Source organism: Rhinoraja longicauda, chromosome 23, assembly GCF_053455715.1.
Source record: "Rhinoraja longicauda isolate Sanriku21f chromosome 23, sRhiLon1.1, whole genome shotgun sequence".
Taxonomy (NCBI): Eukaryota; Metazoa; Chordata; class Chondrichthyes; order Rajiformes; family Arhynchobatidae; genus Rhinoraja; species Rhinoraja longicauda.
The window spans coordinates 4,154,478-4,179,699 of NC_135975.1; the positions used below are offsets into that span (position 1 = coordinate 4,154,478).

General features: G+C 46.7%; 1 protein-coding gene across 2 annotated transcripts in view; it reads left to right on the forward strand.

Moving 5' to 3' along the window:
* The first annotated feature begins 10,597 nt into the window (after nt 1–10,597).
* Nucleotides 10,598–25,222, forward strand: part of celf2 (cugbp, Elav-like family member 2) — a 714,069-nt gene continuing 699,444 nt past the window's right edge. For both annotated transcript variants that reach the window (XM_078419503.1, XM_078419505.1), the window contains exon 1: nt 10,598–10,984. The gene's annotated coding sequence lies outside the window, so the exon portion shown is untranslated. The remainder of the gene's footprint in view (nt 10,985–25,222) is intronic.

The following is a 25,222-nucleotide window of genomic DNA, read 5'->3' on the forward strand; positions in this document are numbered from 1 at the left end:
TTTATGGGTGCAAGTACACTCGCACATCCACTCACACATGCACACATTCACATACACACTCAGGCACGCAGACAGAGGCATACACACACACACACACTTGCACGTACACACCCACGCATGCACACAGACATGCACACACGTGAGCACTCACACGGACACACTCTTGTATACACACTCACACACACTCACACACAGACAAACACTTGCTTACACACTCAAACACATGTGCACATGCACTCGCGAGCACACACACACTCACACACACACACACACACATAAACGCACACATGCATGCACACACTCACACACACTCCTTCAAAAGCTGGCAAATGTAAATTTCTCTGCCTGTTCCATCTGGTGAGGGAGACAGAGTCTTCCAGGTGCCTCATTATATATGCTCTCCGGTTAGATTTCCACAGCTTTTGTTCATCTGCATTTTCTTCTGTGACTAAAACTTCCCAGTGATTTAAAAAAAAACAGAAAATGTTGAGAAAAAACTCAGTGGGTCAGGCAGCATCCGCGGAAGGAGAAGTTATCAGTGTGTCAGGTCCCCGACAATTGGGGTGGCACGGTGGAACAGCGGTAGAATTGCTGTCTCGCGGTAAAAGAGCCATTAGGAGGCAGTGATCACAACATGATAAGTTTTACTCTGCAAATGGAAAGGCAGAAGGGAAAATCGGAAGTGTCGGTATTACAGTATAGCAAAGGGGATTACAGAGGCATGAGGCAGGAGCTGGCCAAAATTGATTGGAAGGAGGCCCTAGCAGGGAAGACGGTAGAACAGCAATGGCAGGTATTCCTGGGAATAATGCAGAGGTTGCAGGATCAATTTATTCCAAAGAGGTGGAAAGACTCTAAGGGGAGTAAGAGACACCTGTGGCTGACAAGGGAAGTCAGGGACAGCATAAAAATTAAGGAGAGGAAGTATAACATAGCAAAGAAGGGTGGGAAAACAGAGGATTGGGACTCTTTTAAAGAGCAACAAAAGTTAACTAAAAAGGCAATACGGGGAGAAAAGATGAGGTACGAGGGTAAACTAGCCAATAATATAAAGGAGGATAGCAAAAGTTTTTTTAGGTACGTGAAGAGGAAAAAAATAGTCAAGGCAAATGTGGGTCCCTTGAAGACAGAAACAGGGGAATTTATTATGGGGAACAAAGAAATGGCAGACGAGTTAAACCGTTACTTTGGATCTGTCTTCACTGAGGAAGATACACACAATCTCCCAAATGTTCTAGGGGCCGGAGAACCTAGGGTGATGGAGGAACTGAAGGAAATCCACATTAGGCAGGAAATGGTTTTGGGTAGACTGATGGGACTGAAGGCTGATAAATCCCCAGGGCCTGATGGTCTGCATCCCAGAGTACTTAAGGAGGTGGCTCTAGAAATAGTGGAAGCATTGGAGATCATTTTTCAATGTTCTATAGATTCAGGATCAGTTCCTGTGGATTGGAGGATAGCAAATGTTATCCCACTTTTTAAGAAAGGAGGGAGAGAGAAAACGGGTAATTATAGACCAGTTATGACATCAGTGGTGGGGAAGATGCTGGAGTCAATTATAAAAGACGAAATTGCTGAGCATTTGGATAGCAGTAACGGGATCATTCCGAGTCAGCATGGATTTACGAAGGGGAAATCATGCTTGACAAATCTACTGGAATTTTTTGAGGATGTAACTAGGAAAATTGACAAGGGAGAGTCAGTGGATGTGGTGTACCTCGACTTTCAGAAAGCCTTCGACAAGGTCCCACATAGGAGATTAGTGGGCAAAATTAGGGCACATGGTATTGGGGGTAGGGTACTGACATGGATAGAAAATTGGTTGACAGACAGAAAGCAAAGAGTGGGGATAAATGGGTCCCTTTCGGAATGGCAGGCAGTGACCAGTGGGGTACCGCAAGGTTCGGTGCTGGGACCCCAGCTATTTACGATATACATTAATGACTTAGACGAAGGGATTAAAAGTACCATTAGCAAATTTGCAGATGATACTAAGTTGGGGGGTAGTGTGAATTGTGAGGAAGATGCATTAAGGCTGCAGGGTGACTTGGACAGGTTGTGTGAGTGGGCGGATACATGGCAGATGCAGTTTAATGTAGATAAGTGTGAGGTTATTCACTTTGGAAGTAAGAATAGAAAGGCAGATTATTATTTGAATGGTGTCAAGTTAGGAGGAGGGGGAGTTCAACGAGATCTGGGTGTCCTAGTGCATCAGTCAATGAAAGGAAGCATGCAGGTTCAGCAGGCAGTGAAGAAAGCCAATGGAATGTTGGCCTTCGTAACAAGAGGAGTTGAGTATAGGAGCAAAGAGGTCCTTCTACAGTTGTACCGGGCCCTGGTGAGACCGCACCTGGAGTACTGTGTGCAGTTTTGGTCTCCAAATTTGAGGAAGGATATTCTTGCTATGGAGGGCGTGCAGCGTAGGTTCACTAGGTTAATTCCCGGAATGGCGGGACTGTCGTATGTTGAAAGGCTGGAACGATTGGGCTTGTATACACTGGAATTTAGAAGGATGAGGGGGGATCTTATTGAAACATATAAGATAATTAGGAGATTGGACACATTAGAGGCAGATAACATGTTCCCAATGTTGGGGGAGTCCAGAACAAGGGGCCACAGTTTGAGAATAAGGGGTAGGCCATTTAGAACGGAGATGAGGAAGAACTTTTTCAGTCAGAGGGTGGTGAAGGTGTGGAATTCTCTGCCTCAGAAGGCAGTGGAGGCCAGTTCGTTGGATGCTTTCAAGAGAGAGCTGGATAGAGCTCTTAAGGATAGCGGAGTGAGGGGGTATGGGGAGAAGGCAGGAACGGGGTACTGATTGAGAGTGATCAGCCATGATCGCATTGAATGGCGGTGCTGGCTCGAAGGGCTGAATGGCCTACTCCTGCACCTATTGTCTATTGTCTATTGTCTATTGTCTATTGTCTATTGTCTATTGTCTATTGTCTATTGTCTATTGCAGCCCAAGAGACCCGGATTCGATCTGAACTACGGGCGCTGTCTGTACGGAGTTTGCACGTTCTCCCCGTGACCCGCGTGGGTTTTCTCCGGGTGCTCCGGTTTTGCTCCCACACTCCAAAGACGTGCAGGTTTGTAGATTAATTGTAAAATTTTATAAAATTGTAAATTGTCCCTAGTGCGTGTAGGATAGTATTAATGTGTGGGGATCGCTGGTCGGCGCGGACTCGGTGGGCTGAGGGGCCTTTATCCGCGCTGTATCTCTAAACTAAACTAAACTACATTCTCCAGCCCTGACAATATCCCGGTGACTTCTCCCTTTCCTCATTCCAGTGCTTCCTCTTCCGTCCTACACGAATGTCTTCATCTGACCGAGAGACTTAAGACAGAAACAAAATGCCAGGGAAACTCAGCGGGTCAGGCAGCATCTCTGGAGAAAAAGAATTAGGTGACGTTTCGGGTCGGGACCCTTCTTCAATCTGAAAGTAGAAATGGGTTGGGGGGGTGGGATCCAAACTGGAGGCGAGAAAAGGCCAGAACAAATTAGGGCCGGCAACAGATGACCCCAGGCAGGGTGGAGCCCACAATGGCCCATTGTTGGCTGGGGAAGGTGGGATGACAAGAGGGAAACAAGCATGCGAACAGTGGAATGGGTGGGATGATTAGGGTGGAGTTTGGGGGCAGGAGATGGCATGCAGGAGTTACTTGAAATTAGAGAGATCAACGTTCATACCGCTGGGCTGTAAGCTGCCCAAGTGAAATATGACTTCATCAATTGAAAGATCCAATATGGAAACAGCTCTTCGGCCCACCGAGTCCACATTGACCATCGTTCAACTGTTCGCACTAGTGCAGGAGGGAACGGCAGATGCCGTTTAAGGATAAGGGGGAAGTCTTTTAGGACCGAGATTGGAAAGTTTTTTTTCACACAGAGAGTGGTGAATCTGTGGAATTCTCTGCCACAGATGGTAGTTGAGGCCGGTTCATTGGCTATATTTAAGAGGGAGTTAGATGTGGCCCTTGTGGCTAAAGGGATCAGGGGGTATGGAGAGAAGGCAGGTACGGGATACTGAGTTGGATGATCTCGAAGGGCCGAATGGCCTACTCCTGCACCTATTTTCTATGTTTTTATGTTTCTATGCTGGTTTATACCAAATATAGACACAAAATGCTTGAGTAACTCAGTGGGTCAGTCAGCATCTCCGGAGAAAAGGAGTAGGTGACGTTTCGGGTCGAGAACCTTCTCAACACTAGTTCTACATTTTCCCTCTTTTGAATCCACTCCTTACACAATGTGGGCAATTTACTGGCTGAATGGCCTAATTCTGGTCCTATCGCTAATGAAGACAACGCCTGACATTTTGAGTGTAATGGTTGGCACCCTGGGCTTTGAATCCTGCGATCCGAGTGATGTATTCAAAGGAGAGTTAGAGTTAGCTCTGAGGGGCTAACAGAATCAAGGGATATGGGGAGATAGCTGGAACAGGGCACTGATTTTGGATGATCAGCCATGATCACATTGAATGGCGATGCTGGCTCGAAGGGCCAAATGGCCTCCTCCTGCACCTATTGTCTGTGTTTCTATGTTTCTATGAAACATCCAACAAAATCAAAGACTTGTCCCATCCCGGTCATTCCTTTTTCTCCCTGCTCCTATTGGGTAGAAGGTACAGAAGCTTGCAAGCGAGCATCACCAGACTCAGAAACAGCTTCTTCCCCTCTGTTATCAGGCCTTCCAGAAGCTAAGGTAAGACAAGAGACAATAGACAAAAGACAATAGGTGCAGGAGGAGGCCATTTGGCCCTTCGAGCCAGCACCACCATTCAATGTGATCATGGCTGATCATTCTCAATCAGTACCCCGTTCCTGCCTTCTCCCCATACCCCCTGACTCCGCTATCCTTAAGGGCGCTATCTAGCTCTCTCTTGAATGCATTCAGAGAATTGGCCTCCACTGCCTTCTGAGGCAGAGAATTCCACAGATTCACAACTCTCTGACTGAAAAAGTTTTTCCTCATCTCTGTTCTAAATGGCCTACCCCTTATTCTTAAACTGTGGCCCCTTGTTCTGGACTCCCCCAACATTGGGAACATGTTTCGTGCCTCTAACGTGTCCAACCCCTTAATAATCTTATACGTTTCGATAAGATCCCCTCTCATCCTTCTGGTCATCCTTCTGGTAAGGTCATAAGGTCCCCCCCCCACCCACACGCCAGGCCCCCCTTTGTTCTCTCAGTGGCACGTCCTCGACTGACCTCCAGCACTCACCACGGGTCCCACTCACAGCACCCGCCGTCAGCTTCTCTCAAAATAGTGCTGTTCCAGTGATTGCTGTATATTGAAGTCATAGAGTGATACAGTGTGGAAACAGCCCCATCGGCCCAACTTGCCCTCACCAGCCAACAATGTCCCGGCTGCCCAAGTCCCACCTGCCTGCGTTTGGCCCATATCCCTCCAAACATAGAAACATAGAAAATAGGTGCAGGAGTAGGCCATTCGGCCCTTCGAGCCTGCACCACCATTCAATATGATCATGGCTGATCATCCAATTCAGTATCCCGTACCTGCCTTCTCTCCGTACCCCCTGATCCCTTTAGCCACAAGGGCCACATCTAACTCCCTCTTAAATATAGCCAATGAACTGGCCTCAACTACCTTCTGTGACAGAGAATTCCACAGGTTCACCACTCTCTGTGTGAAAAAAAACTTTCTCATCTCAGTCCTAAAAGACTTCCCCCTTATCCTTAAACTGTGACCCGTCCTGTCCATGTACCTGTCTAACTGTTTCTTTAAACGTTGGGATAGTCCCTGCCTCAACTACCTCCTCTGGCAGCTCGTCCCATGCACCCACCACCCTTTGTGTGAAAAAGTAACCCCTCAGTGCGTCTACCCGATCTATTCCTCTCATGATTTTGTACACCTCAATAAGATCACCCCTCATCCTCCTGCACTCCAAGGAAAAGAGTCCCACCCTGCTCAACCTCTCCCTATAGCTCGTCGGTAAATAATATGCAATACGCCTGACTATCGTATTACTGAGATTGTTCTGTGTAGTTTACAAACTTGCCCCTCTGTGATTAACTAAGTCCAGGACATCTCTTTTCCAACGCAAGCAGGTGTGTTAATGGACTTGGCAATTAGGCACTCATTTGAACCCATGATTACTGAGGCGAACCATGAAGCAAAGTTCTGCTGATGCTGAGATTCCTAAATAAAAACAGAAGTATCAGCAAAAGAGAAGATTGAGATAGGGAAAAACTTTTTCATTAGGACTGAGATGAGTAAAAACGTTTTCACCCAGAGAGGTGTGAATCTGTGGAATTTTCTGCCGCAGAAGGCAATGGAAGCCGATTCACTGGATGTTTTCAAGAGAGAGTTAGATTTAGCTCTTAGGGTTAACAGAATCAAGGGGTATGGGGGAAAAAGAAGGAATGGGGCTACTGATTTTTGATGATCAGCTATGATCATATTGAATGGCGGTGCTGGCTCCAAGGGCCGAATGGCCTACTGCACCTATTTTCTATGTTTCTATGTTCCTCTCAACATAAAAATGCTGGAGTAATTCAGCGGGACAGGCATCTCAGGAGAAAGGTGTCAAGTGTCATGTGTCAAGTTAGGAAAAGGGGACGTACAACGAGATCTGGGTGTCCTAGTGCATCAGTCACTGAAAGGAAGCATGCAGGTACAGCAGGCAGTGAAGAAAGCCAATGGAATGTTGGCCTTCATTACAAGGGGAGTTGTGTATAGGAGCAAAGAGATCCTTCTGCAGTTGTACAGGGCCCTGGTGAGACCACACCTGGAGTACTGTGTGCAGTTTTGGTCTACAAATTTGAGGAAGGATATTCTTGCTATTGAGGGCGTGCAGCGTAGGTTTATTAGGTTAATTCCCGGAATGGCGGGACTGTCGTATGTTGAAAGACTGGAGCGACTAGGCTTGTACACACTGGAATTTAGAAGGATGAGAGGAGATCTTATCGAAACGTATAAGATTATTAAGGGGTTGGACACATTAGAGACAGGAAACATGTTCCCAATGTTGGGGGAGTCCAGAACAAGGAGCCACAGTTTAAGAATAAGGGGTAGGCCATTTAGAACTGAGATGAGGAAAAACTTTTTCAGTCAGAGAGTTGTGAATCTGTGGAATTCCCTGCCTCAGAAGGCAGTGGAGGCCAATACTCTGAATGCATTCAAGAGAGAGCTAGATAGAGGATAGTGGAGTCAGGGGGTATGGGGAGAAGGCAGGAACGGGGTACTGATTGAGAATGATCAGCCATGATCACATTGAATGGCGGTGCTGGCTCGAAGGGCCGAATGGCCTACTCCTGCACCTATTGTCTATTGTCTATTTTCTAAAAGGAATGGGTGATGTTTCGGGTCGAGACCATTCTCCAGACGAGAATCGGCATGTCAGGGCAGCTTCTGTGTTTCAGATCAATTGACCTGATGGTGGTAAATCTGTTTTACCCAGTCTGATGAAGGGTCTCGCCCTGAAACGTTACCTATTTGTGTTCTCCAGAGGTGCTGCCTGACCCGCTGAGTTAATCCAGCACTTTGCATCCTATTGAACCAGCATCTAAGTTCTTTGTTTCAACAGTAAACTTGTTTCCCTCTCTATAGACGGCACTGGGCCTGTACTCGCTGGAGTTTAGAAGGATGAGGGGGGACCTCATTGAAACTTACCGCACAGTGAAAGGCCTGGATAGAGTGGATGTGGAGAGGATGTTTCCACTAGTGGGAGAGTCCAGGACCAGAGGGCACAGCCTCAGAATTAAAGGCTGTTCCTTTAGGAAGGAGATGAGGAGGGATTTCTTTGGTCAGATGGTGGTGAATCTGTGGAATTCATTGCCAACGAAGGCTGCAAGGCCAAGTGGATATTTTCAAGACAGAAATAGATAGATTCTTGATTAGTACGGGTGTCAGGGGTTGTGGGCAGAAGACTGGAGAATGGGGTCGGGAGGGAAAGATGGATGGATCGTGAATGAATAGTGGAGTAGACTTGATGGGCTGAATGGCCTAATTCTGGTCCTATCGCTAATGAAGACGACGCCTGACATTTTGAGTATTGCCAATATTTTTTTTGTTTCCAATATTAGTGAAATGAATCAATCTGTAAAAATTGGAGTTCGATCTGTTGGAAGTGTGTGAAAGTTGTTTTTTTTTGTGACCATTTTATTATTGTCGCAATGTAACGGGATTATAACCCTTGCCCATTGAGCGTCGAAGTCTGCAGAGAGCTGTAACAGCGATGCCTACAAGCAGTCTAATAGAGCCACATCGTGCGTACAGAAGATGGCATATCATTGGGATCTTGACAGTGACAGAACCTGGCGGACTGGTGCTCTGATAACAACCTGTCCCTAAATACCACCAAGACCAAGGAGCTGATCATCAACTTCCGTAGGTCACATAACGGGGAATACGCCCCGATCTTTATCAACGGGGACAGTGTGGAGAGAGTGTCCAGCTTCAAGTTTCTGGGCACTCACATTTCGGAGGACCTAACATGGTCCACTAACACTGCTGCGCTGGTCATGAAGGCACAACAACGACTGTTCTACTTAAGAACACTGAAAAAGTCTGGTCTACCCCAACAGCTGCTGACGACCTTCTACCGCTGCACCATAGAGAGCATCCTAACACATGGCATCCCTGTGTGGTACCTCAGCTGCACGGAGGCAGAGAGGAAAGCTCTTCAGCGGGTAGTCCATTGAGCTCAGAGGACCATCGGAACACAGCTACCAGCCTTGGAGGGCATCTACAACACACGATGCCTCAGAAAAGCCACCAGCATCCACAAAGACTCTTCACACCCCTGCAACAGTCTGTTCGAACTTCTACCATCGGGCAGACGATACAAGGCCTTCTACGCCCGCACCTCCAGACTCAGGAACAGCTTCATTCTCAGGGCCATAGCTGCCATGAACCGGTCCTGCTGAGCCGGATGGTCACATCGCACAGTGAACCGGCACAGATCTACTTGCACTTTATTCTGTCTTTAAAACTGTTACAATTTGTTTCGTTGGGTTGTTGTTGTTTAAATTAATTAAATTATTGCATCGTATAGGAGGCGCATTCCCAATCTCGTTGTACCCCTGTGCAATGACAATAAAGATATATTGTATTGTATTGTATTGTATTGTAAACCGCATTGTAAAAACATTCTACAAACATGTGGCTGAAAATAGCAGGGATTTTTATTTTAAAAAGGCTAAATCTGTGAATGAATCTCTGAAGAAGGGTCTCGACCCGGAAACGTCTCCCATTCGTCCTTCTCTCCAGAGATGCTGCCTGTCCCGCTGAGTTACTCCAGCATTTTGTGTCTACCTGTGAATGGACTGGGGTGAGGTTTTGGCACGACCCTGAAACACGAGCCCTCATTTCACCGGTTGTCCTGCACCCGGTCAACCGAGCACTTGTTCCCATCGGTCACTCGGTCTAATTGAGAGCTGACCTCCCATTATCTATTCACAAAATGCTGGAGTAACTCAGCAGGATGGTCTTTGTGGTTCTTCAAAAGAAACGCAAAGAGGGCGGAATGGAATGAATGTAAGCTACGAACCTGATGTAAATCAGGTAGATAGACAGGTAGATGGATATATCCATAGATAGATATCTTTTATTCACAAAATGCTGGAGTAACTCAGCGGGTCAGGCAGCATCTCGGGAGAGAAGGAATGGGTGACGTTTCGGGTCGAGACCCTTCTTCAGTCTGAAGAAGGGTCTCGACCCGAAACGTCACCCATTCCTTCTCTCCCGAGATGCTGCCTGACCTGCTGAGTTACTCCAGCATTTTGTGAATAAATACCTTCGATTTGTACCAGCACCTGCAGTTATCTTCTTATACGATAGATATCTTTTGACAGGTAGAAGGTATTTATTCACAAAATGCTGGAGTAACTCAGCAGGTCAGGCAGCATCTCAGGAGAGAAGGAATGGGCAACGTTTACCTCCCATTATCTATATGCCAATCTACCTTTAATATCTACCTGATATCTATCTACCTGTCTGAAGAAGGGTCTCGACCCGAAATGTCACCCATTCCTTCTCTCCTGAGATGAGGCCTGTCCCGCTGAGTTACTCCAGCATTTTGTGAATAAATACCTTCTACCTGTCAAAAGATATCTATCTATATTTGAGTTAGATGTGGCCCTTGTGGCTAAAGGGATCAGGGGGTATGGAGAGAAGGCAGGTACGGGGTACTGAGTTGGATGATCAGCCATGATCACATTGAATGGCGGTGCAGGCTCGAAGGGCCGAATGGCCTCCTCCTGCACCTATTGTCTATTGTCTATTCTCTCCTGAGATGCTGCCTGACCTGCTGAGTTACTCCAGCATTTTGTGAATAAATACCTTCTACCTGTCAAAAGATACCTATCTTTGGATATATCCATCTACCTGTCTAACTACCTGATTTACATCAGGTACGTAGAAAACATTCATTCTATTCCGCCCTCTTTGCGTTTCTTTTGAAGAGCCACAAAGACCATTCGGCCCACAATGTCCACGCCTACCATTTGGTCAACCACTTAATCGCCACTTGCCCTGGTCGCCTTCGATTGTGCCCTTGGCTTCTGTCGTTCAACTGCACTGTTTTAAGTCGAGACACCTCCCCTCCTTCTCTGAAGGTTTAGTTGGTGTTTGCTAAAGATGCTTTTTGCAGAGCGTCGCCCTGGATGAGCCAATATGAACAGATCTGATAAGTATTCCAGGCACTCCACGCTCTCAGGAAGTCTCTCCCTCTCTCTCTCCCTCTCCCTCTCCAACTCGCTCATGGCATGCACCTGACTCGTTCACAGATCCACACACACAGAGAGAGAGAGAGAGAGAGGAGAAACAACAACAAAAAACCTTCCTTGCATTCGAGACAGAAGAAGTTTGGATGCAGAACAAAAGGCAAGCTCTTGGGTGGGTGTGAGCCGGTGTGTGGTGGTGGTGGTGGTTAGACCGCCGAGGGAGAAGTTAAGAGTTTCAATCAACACACATCCCATACCCTACCGAAACCCACCTCCCCTCCCTCCAGTGGACGAGGTAGGTTCATACTGACTTTCACATCTGTTCGCAGTTTTCTCTTTTGACTTTGTGTAGTGATTGGGGGACTGCATGCAACTGTTTATTTGTTATTTTTTTCAACCCCTCTTCTAAATCTCAGAGCGGTTTTTTAAAAACAAAAACGAATCTACCCAAGTGTGTGCTGTTTGCTGTAGATGTGGACTGTTGATTGTTTGTTGGCTGGCAGAGGTGATTTTTTAGACCCGTCTGACTCAAAGTGCTGGTTTGTGTAAGAAAATAGCCGCAGATGCTGGTACTAATGGATGGTATTTATTCCACAAAATGCTGGAGTAACTCAGCAGGTCAGGCAGCATCTCGGGAGATGCTTCTCTCCTGAGATGCTGCCTGACCTGCTGAGTTACTCCAGCATTTTGTGGAATAAATACCTTCAGAGTGCTGGAGTAACTCAGCGAGGTCGGGCAGCATCTCTGGGGAACGCGGGTGGATGATGTTTCGAGTCCAGACCCTTTCTTCCTCGCCTGTCCACCTTCTCCAGAGATGCTGCCCGACCTCGCCGAGTTACTCCAGCACTCCGTGTCCTTTTGTGCACTGACCGGCACCTGCAGTTCATCGTTTCCACTCAACGATTTAAACTCCATCTGTGACCTCCAGTCTGAAGAAGGGTCTCCCATTCCCATCTCTCCAGAGATGCTGCCTGACCTGCTGAGTTACTCCAGCTTTTTGTGTCTATCTTCGGTGTAATCTGCAATTCCTTCCTCCACCCCTCCGGTGTCAACTTGCGACGTATCTGATCGCAGATTGATATTGTGAACAGATTTATAAATTTTAAAAACAGTTACCTTTAGATTCCCCCCTCTGAAGATTGGATCTCAAGATACTTACAAATAGCTGAACTAAGGTCCTCGCTACCAACAATGAATACATTTGAATGTATATATATATATATATTTTATTAGCCAAGTTATGTACACATACTAGGAACGTGTCTAAGTGCTTTGCTCGCAAGTAACAACATGACATACAGTAAACAATTGCGAATAAAACATAGAAACATAGAAGGCATTCATTCACAAAATGCTGGAGTAACTCAGCAGGTCAGGCAGCATCTCAGGAGAGAAGGAATGGGTGACGTTTCAGGTCGAGACCCTTCTTCAGTCTGAATTTTGTGAATGAATGCCTTCGATTTGTACCAGCATCTGCAGTTATTTTCTTTGTAGAAACGTAGAAAATAGGTTCAGGAGGAGGCCATTTGGCCCTTCGAGCCAGCACCGCCATTCATTGTGATCATGGCTGACCATCCACAATCAGTAACCCGTGCCTGCCTTCTCCCCATAATCCCTTGATACCACTAGCCCCTAGAGCTCTATCAAACTCTCTCTTTTAAATTCACCCAGTGAATTGGCCTCCACTGCCCTCTGTGGCAGAGAATTCCACAAATTCACAACTCTCTGGGTGAAAAAGTTTTTTTTCTCACCTCAGTTTTAAATGGCCTCCCCTTTATTCTTAGACTGTGTGTGTGGCCCCTGGTTCTGAATATTTATTTAGATTTAGATTTAGATTTAGAGACACAGGCCCTTCGGCCCGCCGAGTCCGTGCCGCCCAGCGATCCCCGCACATTAACACTGTCCTACACACACTAGGGACAATTTTTTAAAAACATTTACCCAGTCAAGACTTGATTTGATGTGACTCTCACTTTTGTTGCACTTTAAAAAAATATATTTTCAGCATCTTAGGTGTAAAACTCATTTATTGTTTATTAGTCTTTATTGGTTTTTTATTGATATTGGTGCTTGTTGTGTTGTGTTCCTATGTTTGTGCGATTGTCTTTGAAAGATTTGCACTGTTGCACTGTTTCAGACGTAGCACTTCTAATTTCGTTGTACTGTCCGTACAATGACAATAAAGGCATATTATTATTAAAATTAACCTACAAACCTGCTAAAACATCAAACAATGCATGGAATTATCACCAGCTCGCGAAACAAAAAGGTCTCCCTCTCTCTCTCTCTCTCTCTCTCTCTCTCTCTCTCTCTCTTAATGCCTCTCCGGAGAAACGTAGAAGAATTCAAGCCGGTCGCACACTTTCCTGCCTTTCCCTTTTCTGCAAAACCCAAGTGTTCACATTGGCACGAATCGGATACCAGGACCACATCACTCGTGGATGAAAGGAACAGCAGATGCTGCTTTAAACCGAAGATCGACACAGAAAAAAAAAAGCTGGAGTAACTCAGCGGGACAGGCAGCATCTCTGGAGAGAAGGAACGGGCGACGAGAGGTTACAGGCGGTGATGTAGAGAGACAGGGAACCTAATGAATGAAAGATATGCAAAGAAAAAAGTTACGATGATAAAGGATTCAGGTCACAGCCCTTCGTCACTTGTATCCAGATGTTGACTTTAACCTCCTGTTTAAAGCTCCCCCCCCCCCCCCCCCAAGCTGGTGCTATTGAAACACTCTTGCCTAGACATGTTTCCAATGTTGGGGGAGTCCAGAACAAGGGGCCACAGTTTAAGAATAAGGGGTAGGCCATTTAGAACTGAGATGAGGAAAAACCTTTTCAGTCAGAGAGTTGTGAATCTGTGGAATTCTCTGCCTCAGAAGGCAGTGGAGGCCAATTTGAATGCATTCAAGAGAGAGCTAGATAGAGCTCTTAAGGATAGCGGAGTCAGGGGGTATGGGGAGAGGGCAGGAACGGGGTACTGATTGAGAATGATCAGCCATGATCACATTGAATGGCGGTGCTGGCTCGAAGGGCCGAATGGCCTCCTCCTGCACCTATTGTCTATTGTCTATAGACCTCCCGCCGTCCGCCTCCACAACAGATACAGCGACACTTAGAACTCAACTAGTGCGCCTGGACCTGCGAGATCCACCGGTTGCCAAACACTTTAGCTCTCCCCTCCCACTCCCACGCTGACCTCTCTGTCCTGGGCCTCCTCCACTGTCAGAGTGAGGCCCAGTGCAAATTGTAGGAACAGCGCCTCATATTTCGCTTGGGCAGCTCGCAGCCCAGCGGATAGAGATTAATAACCGGAGTAACTCAACGGGTCAGGCAGCATCTCTGGAGAGAAGGAACGGGTGACGTTTCGGGTCGAGACCGTTCTTCAGTGAATATTGACTTCTCTAACTTCAAGTAACTCTTGCTTTTCCCCCTCTCCCTCTATCCCCCCCCCCCCAGTTCTCTGACTAGATTTACTCTCTTTCTGATTAAATATTTGCTGATTGTACCCCTCAGCTAACCCCTCTACATTTTCCTTAAACCGCGTCACCTTTGATATTTCGTTTTCACACCTCACCTCTCCAGAGGTTTATTCGCCTCACCTGTGAATAAATATGTGGTACAGAGTCACAGCTCCTGACCTGCTGTGTTACTCCAGCATTTTGTGACACCTTCGATTTGTGCCGGCATCTGCAGTTATTTTCCTTCCATATCTCCGTGTCTCCCTCTCTGATCCTGACCTCCGATGCTGCCGGGACGGAGTTTGCACGCTCTCTCTGTGATTGTGTGGGTTTCATCCTGGTGCTCCGGTTTCCTACCAGAAAGAAGCATAGAAAATAGGTGCAGGAGTTGGCCATTCGGCACTTCGAGCCAGCACCGCCATTCAGTATGATCACGGCTGATCATCCACAATCAGTACCCCCGTTCCTGCTTTCTCTCCATATTAATTCCATTAGTCCTAAGGCTAAATCTGTAGAGGTGGGGGTGTGAAGGGCAGCACGGTGGACATGTACATGTACCTGTTCAAATGTTCAATAAATGTTGCCTATAGTACCTGCCACGACTACCTCCTTTGGCAGCTCGTTCCATACACCCACCAAACGCAGGCAGGTGGGACTAGTGTAGATGGAACATGTTGGCCAGTGTGGGCAAGTTGGGCCGAAGGGCCTGTTTCCGCGCTGTATGGCTCTCTGACTTGGTTCCATCCTCAATCTGAAGCTTCTGAGCTGTCTTATACTATACCGTTTATATTAAGCTTTTACAATTAGATTTCCCAGTCCATTCAACAAGAATTTTCAGCTCAAGTCTGATGTCTGTTGTTGAATCTATCCATCTCTGGTTTCAAAATATCCATTGACTTGGCCTCCACCGCCTTCTGTGGCAAAGAATTCCACAGATTCACCACCAACATTGTCTTATTATCATGTCTTATTATCCAGGCAACTGAACCACCCGACCACAACCAGAGGGCAGTCCTGAACTACTATCAGACTATCTTTGATCGGACTTTACTGGCTTTACCTTGCACTGAACGTTATTGCCTTATCATGTACCTATACGCTGTGAATGGCTCGATTGTAATCATGTAATGTATTTCCGCTGGCTGTATAGCATGCAACAAAAGCTGTTCACTGTACCTCGGTACACGTGACAATAAACTATTCTAACTGATAACATTGAATTTGGACAATTTTTACATGATTTGGTGGCCGCAGCTTGGTAGATGGTTTCCATGGTTGTGTAGTCTGGAACTTGTTTCAAAATAAGGACTTGGCCTATCAGGGCTAAGATGAGAAGACATTTCTTCACCCAGAGGGTAGTGAATATTTAGAATTCTTTTTAGTTTAGTTCAGAGATACAGCGTGGAAACGGGCCAATCGGCCCACCGAGTCCGTGCCTTCCCAGCGATCCCTGTACACGATCACTATCCTACACACTCGGGACAATTTACAATTACACCAAGCCAATTAGCCTACATTCCTGCATGTCTTTGGAGTGTGGGAGGAAACTGGAGATCACGGAGAAAACCCACGCAGGTCACGGGGAGAACGTACAAACTCCGTGCGGGCAGCGCCCATAGTCAGGATCGAACCCGGGTCTCTGGCGCTTTGAGGCAGCAACTCTACCGCTGCGCCACCGCGCCGCCGTGATTTCACACAGACACATTTTGACTTGGTCTGCAAAGAGAATTGTGAAGGCGCAGACCAAGGCAAAAGGTGTAGGAAGGAACAGCAGATACTGGTTTATGCCGAAGATAGTCAGGTTCGAAACCGGGTCTCTGGCGCTGTAAGGCATCAGTTCTACCGCTGCGCCACCGTGCCGCCCAAGTTATGTGAATGGTCTTGGTACAAACCCATAGAAAGGAGTTAAGATGGGCAGGTGGTTGGGGAAAGCCTTCAATTAATGAGCGATTGCATTTTTCTGCATTACTCTACGGAAGTGAATCGAAGTGTTATATCTCCAACACACCCACTCTAAAATGGAAAGAAATGTAGGGGGACTTGACAAAAGTGATCAGTGTTATGTGACAATGGCTACAAAAAAAATCTGGTTCAGATCTGATTTGCATTTTGTCATCTGATGGACTGCCTTGGACTACAGCGTGTAATGTCTACCCGGCCAAGGAGATTTGCTATCCGTACACAGCCTGCCCTGTCTGTGGCCCAAGACCCACATCAATAACGTTGGCTCCTGCTTAATAAAGCCTTAAATTGCCAGAAATAGTCAGCAGGTCAGGCAGCATCATCTATCAAATGAAAAACAGTGACTACTTCACATCCAAGCCCATTTGTCAAAACTGACTCCAAGCCCTTTGTCAGTCAAAGGGTTCAGGACCTGAAACATTAACTATTTCTCTCTCCACAGATGCTGCCTGCCCTGCTAAGAATTTTTGCATTTAATTTGTGTTTGCAAAACAGAAAATGCAAGTTTCTGCGTTTTCTGTTTTTTTATTTCAGACTTCCAGCATCAGCAGCTTTCATTGGTCGATCTATGACTACTTCTTATGATATCTGAGGAAGCCACTGTTTCAGTTTAGTTTATAGATGGGGCCCTTCGGCCACTGAATCCACGCTGACCATCGATCATCCGTTCAAACTAGTTCCCATGTTATCCTACTTTCTCATCCACTCCCCCACATGCCGGGAGGAAATTTACAGAGGGCCGATTAACCTGCAAAATAGACAATAGACAATAGGTGCAGGAGGAGGCCATTCGGCCCTTCGAGCCAGCACCGCCATTCAATGTGATCATGGCTGGTCATTCCCAATCAGTACCCCGTTCCTGCCCTCTCCCCATACCCCCTGACTCCGCTATCCTTAAGAGTTCTATCTAGCTCTCTCTTGAATGCATTCAGAGAATTGGCCGCCACTGCCTTCTGAGGCAGAGAATTCCACAGATTCACAACTCTCTGACTGAAAAAGTTTGTCCTCATCTCAGTTCTAAATGGCCTAACCCTTATTCTTAAACCGTGGCCCCTTGTTCTGGACTCCCCCAACATTGGGAACATGTTTCCTGCCTCTAACGTGTCCAACCCCTTAATAATCTTATACGGTTTCGATAAGATCCCCTCTCATCCTTCTAAACTCCAGTGTGTACAAGCCTAGTCTATCTTTGGTATAAACCAGCATCGACAGTACCTAGTTATTGCATTCCATTGGCTGTGGACTAGATGCTTATCCAGGATCACTCCACATTCTACAAACCTCAACAACAGACAATGGGCACGAGTCTGAGAAAGAGTTCTGACCCAAAACGCCAACTATTCCTTCTCTCCAGAGACGCTGCCTGACCCGCTGAGTTCCTCCAGCTTTTTGTGTCTGTCTTGGGCATGAACTAAAAATGATTATCAAATGGACCAAGGAATCGGAGTGCACAGGCTCAATATGGACCTGGTGTAGTGTAAAGGTAATACATCGAAAAGGATCACAAATGAAGAACATTGTTGGAGCTATCTATATTTTTAAAAATTGTATATAGGACGTGGACATTTTATTGCCCCTTAGCAATTTAACCTTGGTCCAAGTGGCGGCACAGTGGCGCAGCTTACAGCTCCAGAGCCCCCAGGTTCAATCCTGACCTTGTGGGCTGTCTGTGTGGAGTTTGCACGTTCTTCTTATCATATCATATCATATCATATCATATATATACAGCCGGAAACAGGCCTTTTCGGCCCTCCAAGTCCGTGCCGCCCAGCGATCCCTGTACATTAACACTATCCCACACCCACTAGGGACAATTGTTTCACATTTACCCAGCCAATTAACCTACATACCTGTATGTCTTTGGAGTGTGGGAGGAAACCGAAGATCTCGGAGAAAACCCACGCAGGTCACGGGGAGAACGTACAAACTCCTTACAGTGCAGCACCCGTAGTCAGGATCGAACCTGAGTCTCCGGCGCTGCATTCGCTGTAAAGCAGCAACTCTACCGCTGCGCTACCGTGCCGCCCCTTCTTGTGACCATGTGTGTTTCCTCCGGGTGCTCCGGTTTCCCCCCTCATTTCAAAGACGTGCTCCGGTTTCCCCCCTCATTTCCTGCACCTATTGTCTATTGTCTATTGTCTATTGACACAACATGCTGGAGTAACTCAGCAGGTCAGGCAGCATCTAATGCGTTGTCTCTCATAACCTATCCAGCACAAAACAATGTCACCAACTCTGTTTTTAATATAACTGTGTCTAAAGTGACTGTAGCATAGCTGGTGTAGCATCACCCGAGTTCCATCCTGACTTTGGGTGCTGTCTGCATGGAGTTTGCACGTTCTCCCTTTTACAACATGCCTTCCCCCCCCCCCCCCCCTTTTTTTTCCAATTCCAAAGACGTGCAGGCGTATAAGTTAACTGGCCTTTCTAAATTGCCCCTAATGTGTACAGAGTGGATGTGTGATAACAGGCAGAATGTAGAATGTGGAGACGTACGTCCAAAGACGTACAGGTATGTAGGTTAATTGACTGGTAATATGTAAAAATTGTCCCTAGTGTGTGTAGGATAGTGTTGATGTGCAGGGATCGCTGGGCGGCACGGACTCGGTGGGCCGAAGGGCCTGTTTCCGCGCTGTATCTCTAAATTTAATCTAAGAAAGAAACATAGAACTAGCGTGAACAGGTTGTTTCGTTTAGTTTAGTTTAGTTTAGAGATACAGCGTGGAAACAGGCCCTTCGGCCCACCGGGTCCACACCGACCAGCGATCCCTGCACACTAACACTATCCTACACAAGGGACATTTTTCACATTTATACCAAAACAATTAACCTGCAAACTTGAACGTCTTTGGAGTGTGGGAGGAAACCGGAGATCTCGGAGAAAACCCACGCGGGTCACGGGGAGAACGTACAAACTCCGTACAGACAGCGCCCGTAGTCGAGATGGAACCTGGGCCTCTGGTGCTGAAAGGCAACCAATCTACCGCTGCACCACCTTAGAGTACTGTAGACTCTGTAGACTCGATGGGCCTATTTCCACACTGTATCTTTCAATCAATCAAACAATCAATGAGACAAATTAATCATTGTGTGTGGGGATTGTTGTGTTTTATTCACAGATGGGGCCCATATGGTTCTTGTGAGCTGGCATCTCCACAGCAATTATCTAATCTTATTTTCCTGGTCCGATGCCATTTCAATGTTTTTTTTCATTTTCAAATATTTATATGAAAATATCACGAGTAAGTGTTATGGCAAACTCAATTTCAGCAACCCTTATGAATAACACAGTCCCTATTCCAGAGAAACAAATAAGAAATGATCTCAATATTAACAACCAAATTCATTGTTTTCCCGAGTGAGCAATATTAACCCAATATTAACCTCTCTATCTCTGCACATTCCTCTCCTGTACTTTCAAACAAAGCTACTTTGATCGTGAAATAGACTGAAGGGTCCCGACCCAAACGTCACCCGTCCATGTTCTCCAGAGATGCTGCCTGACCCGCTGAGTTACTCCAGCATTTTTGTGTGTCTCTCTCTGGTATAAAACAGGAATTTGCGGTTCCTTTTGAATTATTACATTGGCCACAGTTCTCTCTCTGGGGTTTGTTGTTATATATTTGACCAATATCTCAGGGAACACTGTACGTCTTTTCATTGTGCTTTGATTCAGTCGATGCGGGAAGGATCAACACATCGTGAAGTGTGCCATTATCGCAGCAGCCGTGCCCGTTATCGCCGGTGGTGCTTCTGGGTTCATCGCTGACCGCGTCACACTCTGGGGTTCGGTGCCCTGTTTAACTGAAAGGCCCTCTGCCTTCAACAACCCGTCGAGTAATTACAGGCATGAATTACAAATGACTTGTACAATTACAAGTAATTATAAGCGTTGGGGGGAATAGAGTTCGTGTCAGTAACAATACAATACAATACAATACAATACAATACAATACAATACAATATATCTTTATTGTCATTGTACAGGGGTACAACGAGATTGGGAATGCACCTCCCATACGATGCAATAAATTAATTAGCTAGTCAGTATTAATTTAAACTACCCAATGAAACAAATTAGAAACAGTTTTAAAACAGAATAAAGTGCAAGTAGGTCTGTGCCGGTTCGCTGTGCGATGTGGCCATCCGGCTCAGCAGGACCGGTTCATAGCAGCTATGGCCCTGGGGATGAAGCTGTTCCTGAGTCTGGAGGTGCGGGCGTAGAAGGCCTTGTATCGTCTGCCCGATGGAAGGAGTTCGAACAGACTGTTGCAGGGGTGTGAAGAGTCTTTGTGGATGCTGGTGGCTTTTCTGAGGCATCGTGTGTTGTAGATGCCCTCCAAGGCTGGTAGCTTTAGGAGATGTACCTGTGAGCCTTCTAGGGAATGGGGATTGGGATTATCCGTAACAACGCCATAACCATGGGTTCTTACTTTAATTACTTGTATCTCGTTTGAAAGGCCACATACACGAGCCACCGGCCATCGACACCCAAGATAGACACCAAATGTTGGAGTAACTCAGCGGGCGGGGTCAGGCTGCATCTCCGGAGAGAAGGATTAGGTAACTTTTTGGGGCGAGACCCTTCTTCAGACCGAGTGTCAGGGGAAAGGGAAACGAGAGATATAGACGGTGATGTAGAATAAACGAATGAAAGATGTGCAAACAAAAGTAACGGTGATAAAGGAGACAGGCCATTGTTAGCTGTGGGCTAGGTGAAAACGAGATACAGACAATGAGACGCAACAAGATGGGGGAGCTTACACCCCAGCGGTATGTGCATTGTTAGCTGTGGGCTAGGTGAAAACGAGATACAGGCAATGAGACGCAACAAGATGGGGGAGCTTACACCCCAGCGGTATGTGCATTGACCTCTCTAACTTCAAGGTGGACCCTAAATATTGGAGTAACTCAGCAGGTCAGGCAGCATCTCTGGAGAGAAGGAATGGGTGACGTTTCGGGTCGAGACCCTTAAAGCTGAGTTACTCCAGCATTTTGTGCCTACCTTCGATTTAAACCAGCATCAGCAGTTTTTTTCCCCTACTCTCTAACTTCAAGTAACCCTTGCTTTCCCTCCCCCTCCATCCCTCCCCCTCCATCCCTCCCCCTCCATCCCTCCCCCTCCATCCCTCCCCCTCCATCCAGTTTAAGGATAAAGGGGGAAATCTTTTAGGACCGAGATGAGAAAGTTTTTTTTCACACAGAGTGGTGAATCTGTGGAATTCTCTGCCACAGAAGGTAGTTGAGGCCAGTTCATTGGCTATATTTAAGAGGGAGTTAGATGTGGCTAAAGGGATCAGGGGGTATGGAGAGAAGGCAGGTACGGGATAGTGAGTTGGATGATCAGCCATGATCATATTGAATGGTGGTGCAGGCTCGAGGGGATGGAGGGAGAGGATGGAGAGAGAGGGGATGGAGGGAGAGGGGATGGAGAGAGAGGGGGTGGAGAGGGAGGGGATGGAGAGAGAGGGGATGGAGAGAGAGGGGATGGAGGGAGAGGGGATGGAGAGAGAGGGGGTGGAGGGAGAGGGGGTGGAGAGAGAGGGGGTGGAGAGGGAGGGGATGGAGAGAGAGGGATGGAGAGGGAGGGGATGGAGAGGGAGGGTACTGATTGAGAATGATCAGCCATGATCACATTGAATGGCGGTGTTGGCTCGAAGGGCCGAATGGCCTCCTCCTGCACCTATTGTCTATTGATCACGGCTGATCTATTATTCCCTCTCAACCCCATTCGCCTGCCTTCTCCCCATGACCTTTGATGCCTTCACTAATCATCTTTAGTGATGATTGTCCCCGTTCCCCCCTCCACATCTTTAGTGAGTGTTGAGTGTTCACCTCAAGGACCAGTCTCACCCGGCCACTCCCTCTTCTCCCCTCTCCCATCAGGCAAAATGTACAGAAGTGTGAAAACGCACACCTCCAGATTCAGGGACTGTTTCTTCCCAGCTGTTATCAGGCAACTGAACCATCCTACCACAACCAGAGAGCAGGCCTGAGCTACCATCTACCTCATTGGAGACCCTCGGACTATCCTTGTTTGGACTTTGCACTAAACGTTATTCCCTTATCCACTCTGAAGGGTCCCGACCCGAAACGTCACCCATTCCTTCTCTCCGGAGATGCTGCCTGACCCGCTGAGTTACTCCATCCATATTGTGTATCCCCTTATCATGAATCTGTACACTGTAAATGGCTCGATGGCCATCGAGTATTGTCCTTCCGTCGACTGGTTGGCACGCAACAAAATCTTTTCACTGTAACTCGGTCGGGTACACGTGACAATAAACAAAACCGAACCTTACATTCTCTTTCTCTCAGCCACGTTCCTGACTCTTCAGGGCAGGATGGATGCTTCTGCACTGCAGCTTTTTATTAATCTGTCAAGTGCCAACGAGAGACCCAATTTTTATATATTTTTAGAGGAAGCGAGGTCTGTGCGAGAAAAACTGCCAGGCGCAAATTCTGCGGAAACATTTCTAAGCAGGAGCTCGCGAACGGAATTCTAAATGAGATTACCTTCCCGGCAAAACAATAAACAGAAAGGCAAATCTCATGAGTTTTGACATGTTTGGTGGCCCAGTCTTGTCAATGCAATTTCATATGACAATAGACAATAGACAATAGACAATAGGTGTAGGAGGAGGCCATTCGGCCCTTCGAGCCAGCACCGCCATTCAACTTCACCAACTTTAGATAGTTCCTCTGTCCCTCTCTTCCCCTCCTCCTTCCCAGATCTCCCTCTATCTTCCTGTCTCCACCTATATCCTTCCTTCGTCCCGCCCCCCCCCTGACATCAGTCTGAAGAAGGGTCTCGACCCGAAACGTCACCCATTCCTTCTCTCCTGAGATGCTGTCTGACCTGCTGAGTTACTCCAGCATTTTGTGAATAAACACCGCCATTCAATGTGATCATGGCCGATCATTCTCAATCAGTACCGCGTTCCTGCCTTCTCCCCATACCCCCTGACTCCGCTATCCTTAAGAGCTCTATCTAGCTCGCTCTTGCATGCTAGCTATTAGACTATGAACCCCAGCAATCTCCCCAAGTGAAGAAAAACCTCGATTGATTTTTGGAAAGATGGTATGTGCCATTTTTTTTTAGCCAATTTGAGTCTTGGAAAATGTTTTTTGTCTATCCAAGCGCCTGCGCAATCAATGTCGTAAATGTTATTTGTTCACTGCCCTGGATTTGCAAAGCAAACTAAATACTTGCATCAAATATGCATGTTTAAGCAATTGGCTTAATGTGTCTGTAACCAAACAGCCAGGATCCAGGGCTTAATTGCCCATCAAACTACTTCAAACGTATTTGCAATCCTCTTACAGCTCTGTTTTATCAACCTTAACTTTAGTTTCGTTCAGAGATACGGCGTGGAAATAGGCCCTTCGGCCCACCGAGTCCGCGCCGACCAGCGATCCCCGCACACTAACACTATCCTACTACACACACTAGGGACAATTTTACATTGATACCGAGCCAATTAATCTACATGCCTGCACGTCTTTGGAGTGTGGGAGGAAACCGAAGATGTCGGTGAAAACCCACGCAGGTCACGGGGAGCACGTACAAACTCCGTACAGACGGCGCCCGTAGTCGGGATCGAACCCGGGTCTCCGGCGCTGCATTCGCTGTAAGGCAGCAACTCTACCGCTGCGCCACCGTGCCGTAAAAGTTTGCGTCCTTTCTATCAGTTGGCTGAATGTGTGTATTGTTCAGGCTTGACGTGGTTTTTAATTGTAAACATCATTTCTACCTCACGCTCACAAAGAATATTGACAAAATATATTCCCATTGTTAATATCAGGAGTCTGTAAACGTGTTGCAGTGCAATTCCTTGTACCTTAAACAACGCAACATTGGTACTGAATGAATTGAAACATATGATTTATTGATTCAAGCAACAATACCCTGTATATTTCCATAATTATATAAAGATTTTAATAGCATAATGTCATTGATAGATTGTCAGGCCCCTTAGCAATTTTGTGCAATTTTGAAAATTCCAACCAAATGTCTAAAAATAATCTTTGACTTATTTTGCCAAGCACAGTCAGAAAGAAATCCTGTAGTCAATAAGATCAGTTCAGTTGAGTTTATTGACACGTGTACTGAGGTACAGGGAAAAGCTTTTGTTGAGTTTTATCCGGCCAGCGGAAAGACAATACATGGTTACAATCAAGCCGTTTACAGTGCACAGATATACAATAAGGGAATAACGTTTAGTGCAAGGTAAAGCCAGCAAAGTCTGATCAGGGATAGTCCGAGGGCCACCAGAGAGGTAGATAGTAGTTTTTTTCCTTACGCAGTTCAGCAATGCTCTCTGGTTGTGGTAGGATGATTCAGTTGCCTGATAGTCTCCTATCATATCATATCATATCATATATATACAGCCGGAAACAGGCCTTTTCGGCCCTCCAAGTCCGTGCCGCCCAGCGATCCCCGCACATTAACACTATCCTACACCCACTAGGGACAATTTTTATTTTTTTTACATTTTACCCAGCCAATTAACCTACATACCTGTACGTCTTTGGAGTGTGGGAGGAAACCGAAGATCTCGGAGAAAACCCACGCAGGTCACGGGGAGAACGTACAAACTCCTTACAGTGCAGCACCCGTAGTCAGGATCGAACCTGAGTCTCCGGCGCTGCATTCGCTGTAAAGCAGCAACTCTACCGCTGCGCTACCGTGCCACCCATACTGAAATATTGTGTGCACTCTTTCGTTTAATTAAGAAACTCTTAAGAGTAAGGTCCAATATTTGTCACGTGAAGGCCAACTGCAAGCTTTTGCTTTTTGTCTTGGTTTTGCAAGTTTGCAGATGACACTAAAGTGAACACTATTGTGTATTGTGGAGATGGTTGTCAAATATTGCAGCAGGACCATTATTGGTTGGGCAGGTGGGCGCAAGGGGAAGCATAGGTTTAAGGTGGGTCCCGCCTTTAGGTAGTTCCTCTGTCCCTCTCTTCCCCTCCTCCTTCCCAGATCTCCCTCTATCTTCCTGCCTCCACCTATGTCCTTCCTTTGTCCCGCCCCCCTGACATCAGTCTGAAGAAGGGTCTCGACCCGAAACGTCACCCATTCCTTCTCTCCTGAGATGCTGCCTGACC